Raw genomic sequence first — 18,743 nt, 5'->3', positions numbered from 1 at the left:
GCAGAAAATAAAGTTAATAAAATAGCAAATGAGCAAGGTGAAATAAAAAAACAGAACAAATAAAAAGAAATATCAGAACCTACCTAATTTATACATTTATATGCTAACAAAGCTAAGAACACCAGAGAAATAGAATACCTTAAAAAAGTCAAAATACCAAAACTCAGAATACCACCAGATAGAGATTTTAAATAAGCCTTTATCAAAAAATGAAATTAGAAGTATATGAAAAAACTACTCAAGGGAAAAGGAAAAAAAAAACACATTTCTGGTCCTGATGGTTTACAAAAGGATTCTGTGAAACATTTAAAGAATAGCTACGTAGTAGGTATGCTCACCAATTATTCTCAAAAATGAGGAAGAACCTTATTAAAACCTTTATATGGGACAAATCTGGTCTTAATGCCTAAACCAGGAAAAGCTAAAAGACAAAAAGGGAATAAATAGGTCAATATCATTAATGAATATTGATTCATTTTTTAAAGAAATTCTGTCAGACTAACATTGATTTATTCAAGAAATTATTCATTATAACCAATTTGGATTTATATCAGGGAAGCAAGGATGGTTCAAAATTAGGAAAAGAATCAATATGATTAAAAACCAAAATATCCCAAACTACATGATTATCTCACTAGAGCCAGAAGAAATCTTTACAAAATATAACCCCCCAAAATACAAATTATGTTACTAGAAGGACTTTTTAAATATAAAAAAATCTAAAACCAAAAGCAAGCATCATATGCAATGGGAATATACTAGTACCTTTTCCTATAAATAGAAGAATAAAACAAGGATTCCCACTCTCTTCACTATTATTTAATTTTTTTCTGGAACTGTTAACAATAGCAATAAGAAGAGAGAAAGAAAAATTTAAACACAAAAAGTAAATATTACTCCCTATTTACTGGGGACATGAAAATCCTAGAAATCAACAAAGTACTAATCAAAATAATATCTAGTGGAGTTGCAGGCTACAAAATATACCCTAAAAAAATAAACTGCATTTTTACATAACAATAAAAATCCAAAGAAAAATAAACAAAATATCTGAGGATCAATTTACCAAAATTGTATCGATTCAATTGTAACATGCTCCTTAAAGAAAAAAAGAACAACAAATAGTTGGGGGGATATTCAGTGTTCGTGACTAGGTCATGCCAATGTGATGAAAATGACAGTACTACCAAAATTCATTTGCACTTCTAATGCTTTCACCAATCTAATTACCAAAGGAATACTTTACAGATCTTGATAAAATAATAACCAATTTCATTTGGAAAAACAGGAGCTATAAAATATTAAGGGAAATGATAACCGGAGGTAGGGATAAAGAGAGAGTACCTGCAGACCTTAAGATATATAAAACAACAGTCACTAGAACCATCTGAAAAAAATAGGTCGATCAAAAGATCAGATTACTAGTCTATGCACTCAAGGACCTTAGTCTAATGAAAGAAACAATGTGCAAGCAGCTATATAAAAGCAAGATAGATCCAGGATGTATTGGAGATTATTCATCCCAGAGGAAAGGTACTAATGTTAAGGGGGTCCTGGAAAATATTCTTGTAGAAGATGAAGATTTAACTGAGAGTTTAGGAAGCTGGGAAAACTAGGAGGCTGAGGTGAGAAGGGAGGGAATTCCAAGCATGAGGGCCAGCCAGTAACAATGCACACAAAAGGCTAGGGGTCATGGATGGTACAATATGTGAAGGACAGTAAAATGCAGGAAGATTGAAAAGATAGGAAGGGGCCAGGTTATGAAAGACTTAGTGGATTTTATATTTGATTCTGGAGGTGGTTGTTATTGTCCCTTTTATGTTTTCAAAGAACAGTGATATATCATAGACACAGTGATGTCTGAATTTTTGAGTGTGGCACTGTCTCTTCCTGAGTCATCCCATCCAAGTCCAGTGACGAGACAAATGTCAAGACAACTAATGATGATCCTGGTGGTAACAAGGAATCACAGGAATTTTAATAGGGGAGTGAGATGATCAGTCTAGCCTGTAGGAAGATCATAAGCTGAGTAGAGGGGATGGCCAGAATTGTGTGTGTGTGTGTGTGTGTGTAGTATTTTTTTCAAGCCTATAACCTGTTTTTGGAACCTACCAATCTATAAGTATAGGTGTAGCTGTTACTTCAGCATCACTTCCATGAAACAGAAGAGGTTATAAGCTGCTTTGAAACACTCAGATTATTCAACCTAGACAGCTAAGAAGTATCCTACCTTGGACAAGTCACATAATATCTGTACCTTTTTCTTCAGGTGACTTTCCTCAGTTGATTGTTTCCAATTTGCCCTGTAATATATCTTGTTTGTTAGTTAATAAACTTTGATTACAAAATTTACATACACCTTGTCAGATTTGTAAATGCATTTTTGTCATTACTAGCATTCTAGTATATACAGATAATAATTTGCCATGGGATTTAGGACATTTACTTATTTAAATAAAAGAATAAATCAAAATGAGTAATGTGATTTTAAGCATAGGGATCATTCATTTTCCCCAATTGATCTTTTCTGTAACCTTTTTCCCATTCTTTACTGTATAGTTTAGAGATTTGTACTTCTAAATTAATCCATAATTTTTTTCCAATAATTTTTAAACAAATCCTTTGCTAACAGTCTATGGGTGTGGTATTTTGGTTTGTTTGCTTTTTGTTATTTGGGGTGTTTTTGTATGTGGTTTCCTGAGAATTTTTTTTTCCTCATCTTCTGGCACACAGGTATGTGTTTTTACCACATTGTATATGTTTGCATTCACTTCAAGATTAGCTTGCTGTTCAAACTACTTTAATCCACATCTTGTACTTCACCTACATAAAATACAACATCTTTTCTCTTGGCTGTTAAAAACATGTATGTGCAAGTCTTAGTTCAGCATTGATTTTATTTTGTTAAACCAGCAGGAAGAGTTTTGAGTTGTGTGGTCTGCAATATAATAACCTAAAGTTTTCTGGCAGTTTCCTTTATAAGAATTAAATTTTAAGTATCCATGTTGATATAGAGAAACAGTGTTATAGATAATCCCAAATGCAGATAATTGAAAAATGATTTATTTATATTTGGAATGTGTTTTCTTTTCTTTTTTTCTCTTCTTTAAGATGTGTTTCAGATATTTTAGGAATTTGCAACATCTGGGGAAAAAAAATGAAAGCTGTTGCTCTAGCTAAGGAAAAATCATTGAGATGACTAGCTTCCTAACCTTTCTTCTACCACAGTTATCATTCAACTTTTCTCCTTTCACTAAATGAAAGACTTCCTCACCTTGATAGAAAAATGCCTGTGTCCTATTTCTGAAAAATACTGGTTCACCCCTTCCTTGGACAAGTAGAAGATTGTTTTGCAGTTAATTAAGTTACTTTATTTCCAGAGGCTTCTAGTAACTAAAGATGCCATTTAACTGTTCTCGTCTAAGTTATTTATTATGAACTTGACAAACATGAATAATTTTACATACAAAGGACAGAAAAAGAAACATATTAAACCATGAATCTCTATTATATATACCTTGTTTATTTAATTATATCTAAAACTTAACATGAAGGGCCATGTTGGCACTTGATTCCTTGATGTTGACATCACCCATGAGTGTTATGTTTCCATTTTCATCAATTCTGAAATTACTTGATCTAATCATCTTTTTTTATTCTATATTTCCCTCTGCCTTAGGATCCCTAATGCTGTTTTTTATCCTCGCTGCCATTCCATGAGAGCTCCCTCATGTCCTTTCTCATCTCATATCACTCAGGCACTTTCCCTTGCTATCCTTTACTCTTGCCTCACATGAATGGTAGCTCTTCTCCTTGCAAAGGCAATCCTCTACATGCATTCCTTCCCTAGTAAATTGTCTCTATCTTTATGCTCACTAATCTTCAAACTCTCCTTAGTTACTAACTGCTTCCTTGCTGTCTACAAATGTGCTCATATTGCCCCATCCTTAAAAAAAAAAATCATCATTTGATCCATCCATCCCTATTGTACCCACTCTCTTTCCTGGGTAAACCCATTGAGCTTCCTTTCCTCTCACTGTCTTAACCATCTGGAGTCTGGCTTCCTACTTCATCATTCCCCTCTTGAAAGTTATCAGTGATCCCCTAATTGCCTCCAATGGCATATTATCAGTCCTTATTCTTTTGATTTCTCTGCAGCCTTTGACCCCTTCTCTCCCTTGATATTCTCTCTTCTCTGTAGGTGTTTTAGAGCCCTGCTCTTTCCAGGTTCTCCTTTTACCCATCTGACAACTCCTCAACCCCTTTCCCTGGAACTTCATGCAGGTCCCACTTACTAACTTTGGGTGTTCCTCAAGTCTCTGTCCCAGTCCCTTTTCTCCCCATATACTATTTCATTTCGTTATCACATCACCTCCCATGGATTCAATGATTATCTCTATGCTGATGATTTTAAGATCTACTTATCTAGACCTCCAGCCTTATATCTCTAACTGCCTTAATAAGCTGTCTAATGACAGTTTGAACTGGGTATTCTGTAGACATCTTAAACGTAAGATTTCTATATCTGAAATCATTATCTTCCCCTCAAAACAAATAAACAAATACTCTTTTTTTCCCCTAATTCTCTTTCTGACTGGTACCGCCATCTTTCCAGCTACTTAGTCTCTCAACCTAGGTGTTATCCTTAATTCTTCAGTCTCTCTTCACCCTCCCTTCAATATCCAGCCTGTTGTCAAGTCCTATAAATTCAACTTCACAATATCTCTCGTATACACTCCCCTTCTCTCTTCGGATACTGCCACTACCTTGGTGCAGGGTAATATCACCTCATGCCTGGATTATTAGAATAGCCTTCTGGTTGTCCCTCTTGCCTTAAGTTTCTCCTCATTCCAGTCTGTCCTCCACTCAGCTATCAAAATCATCTTTATAAATCATAAGACCGAGCATGTCACCCCTATTTCAACAAATCCCAATCACTCCCTAATATCTCCAGGTCAGATATAAAAATCTACTTGTAAAGAGCCCTTCACGTAATCTAGCCCCTTTCTATCTTTACACTAAGTTGTCTTACACCTTACTTCATTCCATGTTTTCTATGATCTATAAGCCTCCTTGCTGTTCTTCAACAAGATTCTCCATCTCCTAACTCTTTTCATATTTAATGAATGTTCTGAATTCCTGGAACCTTCTTCATCCTTATCTCTGCCACCTGGTTTCTCCAGCTTCCTTGCAATCCTAGCTAAAAATCATGCCTTCCACCAGAAGCCTTTCCTGGTCTCCCTCAATGCTAGTGTCTTTCTTTTGAAATCACCCCATATTTATCCTGTGTATATCTTATGTCTTACGCTTAGAGACTATCTGCGTGTCGTTCGACCCTTTTAAACGTAGCTCTTTGAGAGCAGAGCCTATTTTTTGCCTTTCTTTGTATCGCTCCCTCCTCGTAGGCACTTAATAAACGCTTCTTTATTGTTGCCAACATTGCCTTTTCTGAACACTGACCCTTTCTGAACTTCCTTTTGCTTTTTTCTATGCATGTTAATCATGTTTTATCAATTTTCTTTTTTTTTCATATCACTACCCTCACTCAACACACCTGTACCATAATAGATGCCCTCCTTTATAACAAATCAAACAAAACAAGTTAACACATTGGTAATGTCTGAAAATATATATCTCTTTCTGCATCTATATTCCAGCATCTCTCTGCCAAGAGATGAGAGGCATAATTCATTAATAGACTTGTAGGAGTCCACTATTCAGAGTTCTTAAGTCTTTCAGGTTTTTCCTTTTCAGTGGACTGGTCATTGAATAAATTGTTCTAGTTCTGCTCACTTCATTCTACATCAGTTCATACAAGTCTCAGGTTCCTCTAAATCCATTCTTTTCATCTTTTCTTAAAATACAATATTATTTGTTCAGCTCTTTCCCCAACTGAAGGACACCAGTTTCTTTCCAGTTACTTGCTACAATAAAAAGCATAGCAACAAATGGTTTTGGACATGTGAGGTCGTTCTGCCTTTTGAACTTTTGAGAGGATGTATGACTGTTCATAGTACCGTTGGGTCAAAGGGCAAACACAGTTTAGTGACTTGCCAGATCTCTAACTCCAGCAATAGTGAATTAGTGTCCCTTTCCTTTCTAGTCCCTCCAGTATTGGGTATTCCCATTGTTTCTCTTCTTTTCCAGTTTAATGGTTTTAAGGTCAAACCTCAAAGTTTTTAAAATTTGTATTTCTTGTATTGGTGATTTAAAGGATTTTTTTTTCTTAAAATTAGTGATAGTTGACATTTCTTTGGAAAATTTCCGCTTCATATCATTTGATCATTTTATCACTTATTGGGGAATATCTTTTATTCTTAAATATTTGTATCTTTCTGCCATATATCTTAATAGAGATAAGGACTAAACTTGTGGTTTCACTAGTATAGGAAGTACCCTGGTGAAGAAATTCTTCTACCAGAGCAGGTTGGCACCTTCTCTGTTCCTTACAGTTTTAGGAATTGCTTAGAGCACCAAGAGGTGAACTGATTTGTCCAGGGTACATAAGTCTGTGTTACAGACAGCTTGAACGTGGGCTTCCAGTCTAGGTGAGGTTGGCTCTCTGTTCCCTTCACCTTCAGCCTTTGCTCATACTATTCTCTTTACCTGAATATTCTCTAAACATCTTCCTGCATAGATCCTATACATTCTTCAAGAGCAGAGTCTATGTATTAGAAACATTTCACTTTAAAATCAAAAAACTGAAGTTTGAGTCTCCACTCTACTAATTGCTTAAGCTTTGGCAAGTCATGTAAGTTATCTGAGCCTGATTTTCCTTCATCTGTAAAATAGAAATGAAAAAACTTTACAGCTTACCTTTTTCCCTTTATGAAGCCTTCTCTGATCCTTCTGGTCTATAGTGATTTCTCCTTTTTTAAAAATTCTGTACTACTTTTTTTTGTATCTTTTTTGTTGTTTGCAGAGACTTGTGATTTCATGAATGAAGGAAATTCCCTCTACATGTGTTCTTTAATTTATAGTCCTAGTTGTCTGGGGCAAAGCAAGATTAAATAACTTTCCAGTGATCATGTGGGTAGTATGCGTCAGAGACCCTATTTGGCCCCAGGTTTTCATGACTCCAAAATGTTTCTTATTCCCTATATATCATATTGCTTCTCCATTCATTGGACTCTTTAGAACATTTATTGCTTCTTTGTGTTATCTTTTGTTTTCTTATTTTGCTATTTATTAATCTAGTTTAATTCAGTTTAACATCTCATTTGCATTCACATTGTATTTTGCATCCCCTACAGCAGCTAGCATGCTGCCATGTACATAGTAAGTAGAAATTAATAATATTTACTGAATTAATGAATTTGTCAGTGAACTACTTAAGCAGGGATCAGATAATGGAGGTGATAGTATATGGACTTTGGGATTACAAACAGCTTTTTCTGTCTTTCCCCCCCACCCCTCATGGAGAATATTTGCCTTTTGGTATTACTTTATCTCCTTGGCAGTGTCCATAATTTAATTCATGAATATCTTTATGGATAGAGGCAAGTTGAAGTTTGTCCAAATTGTTGAATGATACAAATTGCGTTTTATACTTTTCTGGTATCTTATTTTACCATAGATCTAGGTTTGGACATTTAGGAGAACCCAAGCCTTTAAATCTTCCCTCCTTTCCCTCCTCCCTAAAACCTATTCCTTATTATGAATACAGTCCTAGTTTCCAACAGGCTGCTAGGAGTATATAAAGCCCTGAGTCTGGAATCAAGAAAACCCAAGTTCAGATGCTTCAGGCATTTACTTAACTCTGTGACCCTGGGCAAGTTACATAATCTTTACCTACCTCAGTTTCTTCAGTTGTAAAATGGGGATAATAAAAGCACCCATCTCTGAGCATTGTTGTGAGGGAGATATTTGTAAAGTGCTAAGCCATAGCAGGTACTTTCCCATCCTAAATAGGACTTTGATCCCTCAGCCATTAAAAAAAAAATTCCCAATGACTACTTCTTCCATAACAAATAGCATAGTTAAATAAAACAAAGCAGCATGACTGTTTCTGTTGCCCTGTGCCACAGAAGGCTACACCTATAGCCTTCTACCTCTCTTGCCAAGACTAGGGGAGACGCGGTAAATTATTTGTCCTCTGAAGTTCCATTTAGTCACAGAATTAATTAGCACTCTAATGTCTTTTAGGGTTCTTTCTTTACATTATTGTGGTAAATGTGCATATTATTTTCCTGGTTCCATTTGCTTCCCTCATCACCTGTTTGTTTTCACAGGTTTCTCTGAATACTTCACATTCTTCATTTCTCATGATACAATAATATTCCATCATTCTGTCATTTCTTAGAATGAGGAAAATAGCTGTGTTTTGTGCTGTTCTCCAGATTGCTAACAAAGTAAATAAGACAGAATGCTTAGAATAGGGGTGGGGCGTGGGGTATGGACAGGAATAAAGAACTAGCATACATTAGGATTTAAGAAGCAAGATTTATCAAAGATAAGCCAAACTTTACATAATGTTAATCGTAATATTAAGTGGTACAAAACCAAAAGAAACCACTACAATTTATTTTATAAAAAAATAAAATATGGTGCCTAAAACTGAAACTTCCTTACTTGGGAAGTAACCATCATGATCACCATGATTTCAGAATGTTTGCTTTAATGGTGAAGTAGAATGAATGTGATGAGAGGAGTCTCTGTACCTAGTGTCTGGGAATTTGTTTCCTTGTGGGGGTGGGTTGTGAGGGAAGAGGAGAGACATGGGAGAAGTAGGTTGGTGTAGAGGCTGGACCTGGGTGCTTGGAAGGGAGCCAACCAGGGAAGCTGTTGATTGTACTGCATCTGAAAATTACTAGTGACAAGGAATAGGTCTCTAATAGGAATAGAGTGTGATGGGTGGGTGAGGTTCTAGATCCCAGAACTTTAATTGAAATGTATTCTATATTAAGCAATTCCCAGAGTTAATCATTTAGAAACCATCGCCATGTATTTAAGGTTTCTTCCCCTGGAGAAACAGGAGAGGTTCTTGTTGGAGGCACAGGTAGGGGAAGGAGTGAGCAAATTGTCTGTTCCCACCCAGGTTATCCTCATAAGACTAAATCTGATTAACATTTAGAGTTGGCCACACAAAGAGATGTAGTGTAATTGTAGAGACAGTGAGTTCTCTGAATTTGGAATTAGAAGAGACTGGGATTCTAATCTTGCCTTTAATATTGACTAGCTTTGTGAATTCGGGAAAATCACTTACCTTCTCTGAGGTAAGTTTATAGTCTCCTTATCTGCAGGATGAGTTTTGCTCTGCATCCCTGACAAAAATCACAGATCTACCTTGCTTCCCACTACCTGGAACTACATCTCCAAACCAGACCATCCAGTCAAATCAACTATATTTTTAAGTGTGTTATGTGCCACACACAGTACTAAGTGCTAGATGTACAAAGAAAGACAGAACACAGTTCCCACTCTCAAGGAGCTTACAGTCTAGTGGAAGAGACAGCAAACAGCCGTTTACAAACAAGATAGATATGGGATAAGTTGGAGATAATCTCAGAGGAAGGCACTAACAATAAGGAGGACTGGGAAAGTCTTGCAGAAGATGAGAATGTAGCTGAGACTTAAGGAAATTAGAAAAGCCATGAGGTAGAATGAGGAAGGAGGGAAGTTCCAGGCATAGGGGACAGCCAGTGAAAATTCAGAATCAGGAGACAGCACCTTTTTTTTGGAGGGGGGAAGGCAAGGCAGTTGGGAGTAAGTGACTTGCCCAAGGTCACACAGCTAATATGTGTCAAGTGTCTAAGGTCAAATTTGAACTCAAGTCCTCCTGACTCCAGGGCCAATGTTCTTTTCACTGTACCACCTAGCTGCCCCCAAGACTGTCTTATTCTGGGAACAGAAAGAAGACCAGAATCATGGGTAGGAGAGTATATGGAAGGGAGTAAATTGTAAGAAGACTGGAAAGATAGCAAGGGGCCTGGCTATAATGGACTTTAAAAACCAGAGTATTGTGTATTTGATTCTCAGGTTTTGTTGAATGGGGGCGGTGAGGGAAATGACAAGTGGGCTTTAGGACCATCAGTTTGACAGCTGGGTGGAATATGAAAACAAGCATTTATTAAGGCAGTACTAGAAAGACTCATCTTACTGAATCCAAATCCACCCTCAGATACTTAGTAGCTACATGATCCTGGCCAAGTCACTTAACCCTGTTTGCCTTAGTCCCTCATCTGTAAAATGAGCTGGAGAAGTAAATGGCAAACTTGTCCACTGTCTGCCAAGAAAACCCCAAACAGGGTCACAAAGAGTCAGACGCAACAGAAATGACTGAATAGCAAAAGAGTAGTAAGCATTTACTTTCTTCCAGGAAATGTCCAAGTGCTAGACTAGAGTGGGGAGAAACTTGCGACAGGTCTCCAACTGATTGAAATGGATGATGGCAAGATCCAAGGTATGACTTTCTCTGTGTGTAGCTGAAGCAAAGCAGAGGGAGATAAGAGGAAATGAGGGTATTTGAGAGGATCAGTATGTAGGATGAAGTCAGGAGTTGGGAAGGAGACAAAGGCTGAGGAAGGAACTGAATTCATTGGAGAAAATGATATCTAGTTGATAGGTAACAGCCGCTAGAATTTTGATTAGGTAATGAATCTGATGTGACTGAACTCAGAAGAGGGGAGGTTTCTGAGCAGTGGTGGGAAAGGGAGAGCTTGGAAGTGACAAGGGGAATTACATCTCCCCTACCAAGAGTTAATCAGTAGTATGAGTGAAATGTTGGACAAGGAAGCCGTGTCCTCAGGAAGAAACAAGGACTTGCTGAGTACAAAAAAGATGAAAAAAACTGAGTTCTTCCTGACATTAAACTCCTCCCCCTGAAAGCTTGCAGCCTCCCCGTCCAAGGAAACTCTGTGACAGATAGGAGTATTTACCACTTCTACCACTGTGATAAGGAGCAAAACGTCTTCATTAACTGGGAAGGGACGCCATGCCAAAACAGCAAGAGTACTAGATCCTAACCACTAGACCACCAAGGAATTCAGCCCACCACCATGACACATTGAAATTCAGAATTGGTATATTGGATTTGCGTATTCTTAATTTCGTGAGATTCTTTGTTACCATTCTAAAGAATTTAGGATAACAGCTATATCCTTTTTTAAGGCATCCTTGAAAGATAGATATCCTGATTTTTCTACTTAGCCCCCAGTTAAAAGAAATGGGGGAATGGGAGGTGCAATTAAGATACAGTTTAGCCAATACATCTTGTAAGATCATAAAATCATATATCTAGAACTTGAAGTCTTCAGAGGCCATCTAGTTTTATAGATGAGGAATCTGAGACCCATGTAAAAAGTAGATTTTGCATCCAAAGTCTTCTGACTAAAATGAGTGTTCAGTCCAGCACACCAAACTGCCTTACCTTTAAGGACTTATTAAATTCCTGAGATATTTCTAAACAATATCCAACAGAAAATATCAAGTAGCAGGATCCAAATAGATTAAATCCAATTATAAAGAATTTCAAGAAGATTGTTAATTCTTATGTTGTGGAATTTTCTGAGTATTGCTCAGGATAAATTAAAAATGTCCCCCAGTCAACAAGTATTTATTAAACTCTTACCACGTGAAAGACACTGTATAATTCTTCACCATTTCACCTGTTTTCCTATTTTTGTAAATAAACAGTTGGAATCTCTTATTTGTTTACAAAAATTGAGATTTTTCTTTCAAAGGAAAAATGTTTATCTTTCGTGTTCTTCCATAATTAGTCTCTCATTCCCCCCTTTCAGCCCCCCCCCCCTTTTAATAATCGCTGTGTTGTACATGGCAAGTTAGCACAGCATAGTGGGAGAACAAAGTCAGGAAGACCTTGGTCACATAATCTGTAAGACTTCATTATAGAAGAGCTCCTTTCTTTGGACAAAGGAATTTTCATACCTGGAATTTCCTACCATGATGAAAAAAACCATAGATCCAAAACAAAAAAAGAATGCTATACATGAAGAAAAAAAGTATGGGTGCTTTTCTTCCATTATGTCATGTAATTCATATGAATGAGGAAAGACTGGTTCAACCAAGAGAACATTTCTTTGTAAGTCAAGTATTCATAGTTGTGAATCCCATTGTAACAGGAGCAATAAAGTGTTATCTATTGGAATAAACACTAGACTTAAAAAAAAAAAACCTCAAGTCTTCAAAGTCAGTTAAGGTTCCAAGAGGTTACAGCTTTTATATAGTAATCCAGTAAATCACCCATGAAACAAAAAACAAAAAAACAGAATCTTGACCTTGCAAACTTTTTTTTAAATACTCTATTCACTAAATCACATTGTTTCTGTAAGTTACATTAATTCCAACTTTAAAATGTAAATGAATACTCTAGTATGGACATTTTCCATTATGGATATTTAATATAGTTGTATGCAGTTGGAAACTTTTGGGGGCTTTTGTACTTTTAGATAAGCATATATTTCTTTTTCCTATCACTACTCAGTAACTTTATAGGGTTAGGGAAATAATTGAGAGGTAAAAATAGTTTTTACACTGAACAATGTTTTATTTGTTTTCTACATATAATAATTATTTTTTTAAACCAAGCTTTAAACAGGTAGGCATTTTAAAAACTCAAAGCTTAGAGAAAGTTAGTGTTACTTGGGATTAGGAGGCAACAGGGGTTCCCTACTATAGACCTGACCTTGGTATAGAGAGAGCATATGGGGAAAAATGCCTAAATAGAAAGACCTCAATATCAGAGGTGATTATCATAATAGTTTTTACCCATTACCCACAGTTAGGAAATGTGCTGGTAATCCAATTTAGATTTCCTAACAGGAAAAAAAAAATGAAGGATATTGAGATTTTTTTTGAAATTGCAAAACATTTAATTTTTTTAAAAACCAAAAAAACTTCTTAGTGTACTCTAGCTTTACTATAATCTGTTGTGTCTACAAGCTGAGTAGCTTCTTCCGTACCCTTCAAATCTGTATGCTGCCTGTTAATAAACATGCAAATTGAAGTGTACTACAAGCCTGGTAAGTTTTCTCTTCCAATCTATCTTATTTACATTACATTACTTAGATGTAGGGAAGATTTTGTATTGGTATATATGGTTATAAATGTCTCAAATGAATGCTTTTTTCTTAATTAAATGTTTTTATTAAGGTATTTTTTGTGATTGACATGATTATGGGACTTAAACCGAGATTAGCAATAGCACTCTGTTAGAAGAGTGCATTTTACTTTGTTAAACTTTTAAGGAACTATGGATTCAGGTAAGTCTCATTGGAATTTATAAATCAATTGTTGAACCTTAGAATTGGGAAATTAAAAAAAAAACTGAGTTGTACCATACATTCTTTTTTATATGTAAAAGGAGTTCTTGTTAGTAAATCCTGTATGTGATACATTACTTATTTTATTGTCTAATTTACTGTTCAGAATGCAATTTTGAAAAATCTAAAATGAAGATTCTGCATATTGTGCGTATGTATGGAGATTTCCCCCAATTTTTGTAATTGCATATGACTAACTTCCATTATTAACTTGTACAGTGGAAATGAGCCTGTATTTTGGTGTCTGCAAACATCGGAAGCATATTCTGAAGTGTTGACTCCTCCATAGTAGCAATTTGAAATGGTATGGCACATACACTTTCACCATTGCAATTGCTTTTTTTAAAAAATGAAAACAAAGAGCCTTCCATCAGTTTTTAAAAAAAACAGTGAACTTTGATAAATGAAGGAAAATTGGTAAAGGTTATGGTCCAATTCTCTGGGGAAGCTAAGTGGCACAATGAATTAAAATCTAGCTTCAGACACTTACTAGCTCTGTGACTCTAGGCAAGTCATTTAACCCTGTGTGCCTCAGTTTCCTCCTCTGTAAAGGGAGCTGAAGAAGGAAATGGCAAACCACTGCAGTATCTTTGCCAAGAAGATCCCAAATGGGGTCACAAAGAATTGACCACAACTGAAAATGACTGAACAATGATCCATTCTCTGAATGATATTTCCATATAGAAATTCTACAAAATATCCCACAAAAGAGTACAGAGATTCCACTTTAAAATTGTAATTCATTGTATATAGATACAATCCCTACTTTTCATATTTATCATATCGGGATAAAGAATTAGGTCTAACTAGTTTTCTTGTTTCCTCTAGTTTACTATGTAATTAGATGACCTACAAAGCAGTTAGTAACTCAAAAAGACTTTTAAATGTTTAGAATGAATGCCATAATTCTTATGTTATTTTTTTTCTGTTTACTGTAGTTTAGGACATAAATTGTTTAGCAGGATTGTATTCTCTTGACTTTAATAAAAGCCATACAGGGCCTTCAAAAATTATTACACAAGGTATGAGGCATGTAAACAGGTTGAGAGACAGTATGGTGTAATGGAGAGAAAAGGACTCCAAGCCAGGAAGGCCTGGGTTCACAGTTCCACCTCTGTCCCATACTGGCCATTTTTCTTAACTTCTCAGCATTCCCAACAACTCTCTAAGACTGTAATTTGCCAAGAAAGTGGTGAATGTGAGCTACTTGAAGACAGGGACAGACAGTGCTTTTGCCTATATCTGTATCCCCAGTGCTCAGCACAGTACCTGACAAATAGTGAACTAAATAAACATTTCTTACTGACTTACTGACTGACCTGCATTGGTAGAAAGAGTTCCTCACAGGTCTAGTCTCTATGCTAGATAACTTAGTCACATTTATAAAGTACTTTAATTTATAAAGTGCTTTACCATTGGAAAATAGGTAATGTATATTTAATAGTAATAGTTTCATATACTTTAAATGTCTCTTGCAGTTGAGAGTTTTATAAATTGGGGAGGGACACAATCGCACAGCTGAAGTGCTGCGTTCTATATAAAGCTTTTTCCCAATTCCCCTGGTTATTAGTACTCCTTTTTGAAGTGTATTTTCTCTATGCTTTTGTATTTATTTACTTGTGCATATGGTATATTTCCTCCCTTCCCCCCAGTGGAATGTAAACTCCTTTAGAGCAAAGACTTTCATTTTTTTTCTCACTGTGGCTAGCATTATACCTGGCACATAATTGGAATTTAATAGATGTTCTTTATGTTGAATTGAAAAGATTGAATTAATTTCTTCATCATTGACTTTTATTTCAGATTTCATAATTTTCCTAATTTTATCAGCTGATATATGTAGACTTAAAATTCTAAATATGCTAATATATTCTTGATACTCTCTTGTTTAAAGGAAGATTTGAGTGTCCTAAATTCTTTGTTGATGCTACCTGTCAACTCAAAGGGAGAGGAAAAGGGACTTGGCAACTGTTTTAGCCTTGCAAATAAATTCACAAAGTTTACTGGCCCATAAAATTTTCTGTGTTACTTTAACCTCTTCACTGAAGCTATATAAGTTATGTAATAAACAACATTTATTTTATGTACTCATTCATCTGCTAAAAACTCACTATTTGTCCTGGGCAAGTAAGTATTTGCGAGGTTGAATTTAATTATCCTAAAAGTTTGATTTGCAATAATCTGGTACCTTATTTATGCATGTTCTTTGCTTTGCAAAAGAATGCAGACTTATTTCTTTAACTTTGAAAAGTTGTTTAATTAGGCTGAACCTTCCATTTGAAGTATGACACATCCATTTCTTTTTTCTAATGTGCTCTTAGTAATGCCTTTTATACAATGCTCTAATAATGTCTTTTTGTTAAATAATATTGCCTTACAGATTTTAGAATTAGGAATTATATGGAAATTTGAGTGGGGGGGAGGTATTTTGGTTTGTGTTTAGCAGTTTTACTAAAGGATTTTTGTTCTTGGTCATTAACAAGTTCCTTACCTTATAGCTTTTTATCATTTAATTCATATTGACCTCATTTTTATTTTCCAATATTGATTTCTGAATAATGTGTCTAAAATATTCACTGCTTGCTTACTTGTGCCTGTGCCACATGCTGCATCAGATTTTTCTAAATGTTTTTTTCTATTCCTATCGTATCTTGTATATAAATTTTACTAATACAAACGTCTCTTTTTACATTTTTTTCAAAGCTTGTTTTTTTAGTCTATTGAAATGCATATTGCATTTGTTTGGAGGGGAGGCTACTATAAGATTACTTTATAACCATGTGATACAAAAATTTTAATTGTGATTTGTCTTTTTTCCCATTTAACCAACATGTTTAACTTAATGAAATAATAAATCCAAGGCGTAGGTGATTGTTCCTATCCATTTCATTCTGAGAAATAAAGAGGGAGATACTGGATATTAAGAAACTAATGCTGAGAGAATTTGACATTCTCACAGTTGGATTTAGTTTGAATTTCCTCACCTTCAGTTCATTGCTTTTATAGGCTCAATAAATTGAGAACTAGAAGGAACTACAGAGCTTATTTTATAGAAATAGAAACAGATGACCAGAAAGATAACGTGACTTGTCCAATTTCACATGGATAATAGTAGATCTAGGATTTGAATCCTGCTTCTATGACTCTAAATCTATTTTCTACTGTATCCAACTCCTCAACCAACAGACTAGTGTTTCATAAAGTAGCATCCTCCTGAGTTTTCAGTGCTCTCAGACCCCAAGTTTTTCAACAAGCTATTAGTCCATTGCTTAAACATTTCTGAAAATTTCTTCTGAACAGATTTTCATGCTTTTTTTCTATTCCATTTTTTGTTGATTCTATAGAATATTGATTTAGAACAGTGTAGTATAATGGGTAAAAGATCTGACTTCAGGACCAGGAAGACCAGATTTCAAAATTTACTTTGTTTCTGACACATAATGCCTATGTGTTATTTTGTTGACTTCAAAGGGGTCTGGACAACTCAGAGATTATACTGCAGAGAAGGTGATGTTCATTAGTCAAGAGAATATTCTCATCCAAGGAGTTCCATATACTAGTGAAATCATAGTTCCAGTTCCTCTCCTTTAGAGGATTAATTAACTTTAAATTTAAAATACTAGAAAATCCACTAGTAGTACTTATTCTGAATCTGGGCTAGATTAATATTCATTCTTGAGTTACAAATTGTTTTTAAATCTAATTTTTAAAAATATTACTTAATAGTATTTTAGTAGCTAAGTGGGCTAGATTTAACTTTTTAAAAGAAACAGCAAATATTTGAGAATAGGAAATTTTATTTAAATAGCATTATGAATTAACATTTATCAAAATGATTCCTCTTGTTCTTTTCTCATTTTGTCCTAAATTCACTTAGAATTAAGAGCATATCCACTTATATTAGTGCATGAATAATAGTGTATGAAATCTAAGCATGTGCTTATTACTAAATCACATTTTTCTTACCTTTTATCTTTATTCATAAAAATTCTGGTTCCATTAGTGTATAGTCCATTCTTTTTTTTTGTTTTATAGATCAGCCAAAATGGGAAGTACTGGATTCTGCTCTCCTCCAAGAAGAGTCAGTGGGACTGGTTAAGATCAGTATCTGAGGATTTTACCAGCTATCATCAGGTGTGCATTGAGCAAAACCATTGTAATTCTCTTTTATGTATGTATCTAAGATATAGCTTAATGTCATCAGTTTAATGTATGTATTGTTTAATATATGCAGTTATTATTAGATGTTGAACCTTGTGTTTATCCTGAAGTTATGAAAGCACCAAAAAAGTTATACTTTGAATTTTGGTATTCTGTTAAGTATAGATAGGCATTATTATTCATAAAATATTTTCAGCTGGTCTTAGAAAACTGTAATATTTGAGCATCAGTGTTGAAATCATTCTTCATTGCTCAGTATGTACATCCAGGAGTAAAATTTCTGACTCTTTTAAGGAGTAACACTTAAAACTATAAGGTGAACCATCATCTATAAGCATCAAGTATTTATTTGTACATATTTTCACAATCGCACCTTTGATTTTTTTCCAATACATTTCACTAACTTAAAATTCATTCTGATTAGTCCAAGACAAAGTTATATTTGTTATGGTTAGGTCACATCATATGACAAATATAACCAATTTCTAAAAACCTTTTGACTGTTACATGTAATATGGCATGTATCATGAGTTGTGACTTTTAAGTGGAAAAAAATTAGTGCCATTTGTTTTATAAGTACACAAAAGTTATGTTATTGATAGGAAATAGATAATTAGTCTGATATGTCCTTGAGATTCTAACTTGGGAGAAATACTTTACAATATTCTACAAATGTATAACTAGCTGGCACAGCTAATTAGTATTACTCATTTAGGAATTCCTGAGGAATATGTGGGAACTCTTACTGGAATAGAAAAGATTCAAAGAAAGGAATTTCTGAAGATACTTAAGGCTAAGAAAATCTTGAGAAAACATAAATACAGCATGTCAGTAATTAGCCATGTCAGAAGCTGATGATGCATGCTCAAGGAAAGATGCAACAAAGCACTGCCTCAGTTATCTGGATACTAATGGGTTATTCAGTTTAAATTTTTAGTGTACATTTATGTGATACACTTAGATGAATCGCTTGGTGTCCTACCCTTTTATTTGTGTTGTCACAATCTAGATGCTAAAATATAGTAAGGCCAGGCCACTTTGACATCATTTTTACTGTTCAGAGCTCTATGTTTTCTGGATCCATTTGTGTCCTGAGAAAACAACATGACTTCAGATTGTGCCTCAGTTCCCTTAATTGTAAAATTAGGGGATTAGATTAGATGTCCTATGAAGTCCTTTTGAGCTATTTATCTATGAGCCGGATAATGCCAATAGTTTGTGAGCAAGAATTTTATGCCATAAAATAAATAAATAAATAGATAGATAGATAGATAGATAGATAGATAGATAGATAGATAGATA

The 18,743-nt window shown here is 34.9% G+C and overlaps 1 protein-coding gene across 8 annotated transcripts in view; it reads left to right on the top strand.

Annotated features, from left to right (window-relative positions):
- Positions 1-18,743, top strand: part of PLAG1 (PLAG1 zinc finger) — a 73,186-nt gene that overhangs the window by 45,252 nt on the left and 9,191 nt on the right. For all 8 annotated transcript variants that reach the window (XM_069099962.1, XM_069099963.1, XM_069099957.1 and 5 more), the window contains exon 2: positions 17,316-17,414. The gene's annotated coding sequence lies outside the window, so the exon portion shown is untranslated. The remainder of the gene's footprint in view (positions 1-17,315; positions 17,415-18,743) is intronic.

Source organism: Petaurus breviceps, unplaced genomic scaffold (genome assembly GCF_028583685.1).
Source record: "Petaurus breviceps papuanus isolate PSGF00001 unplaced genomic scaffold, PetGlider_PUasm1.0 38, whole genome shotgun sequence".
Taxonomy (NCBI): Eukaryota; Metazoa; Chordata; class Mammalia; order Diprotodontia; family Petauridae; genus Petaurus; species Petaurus breviceps.
The sequence above is the reverse complement of the archived record's forward strand: the minus strand, read 5'-3'. Positions and strand labels throughout refer to the sequence as shown.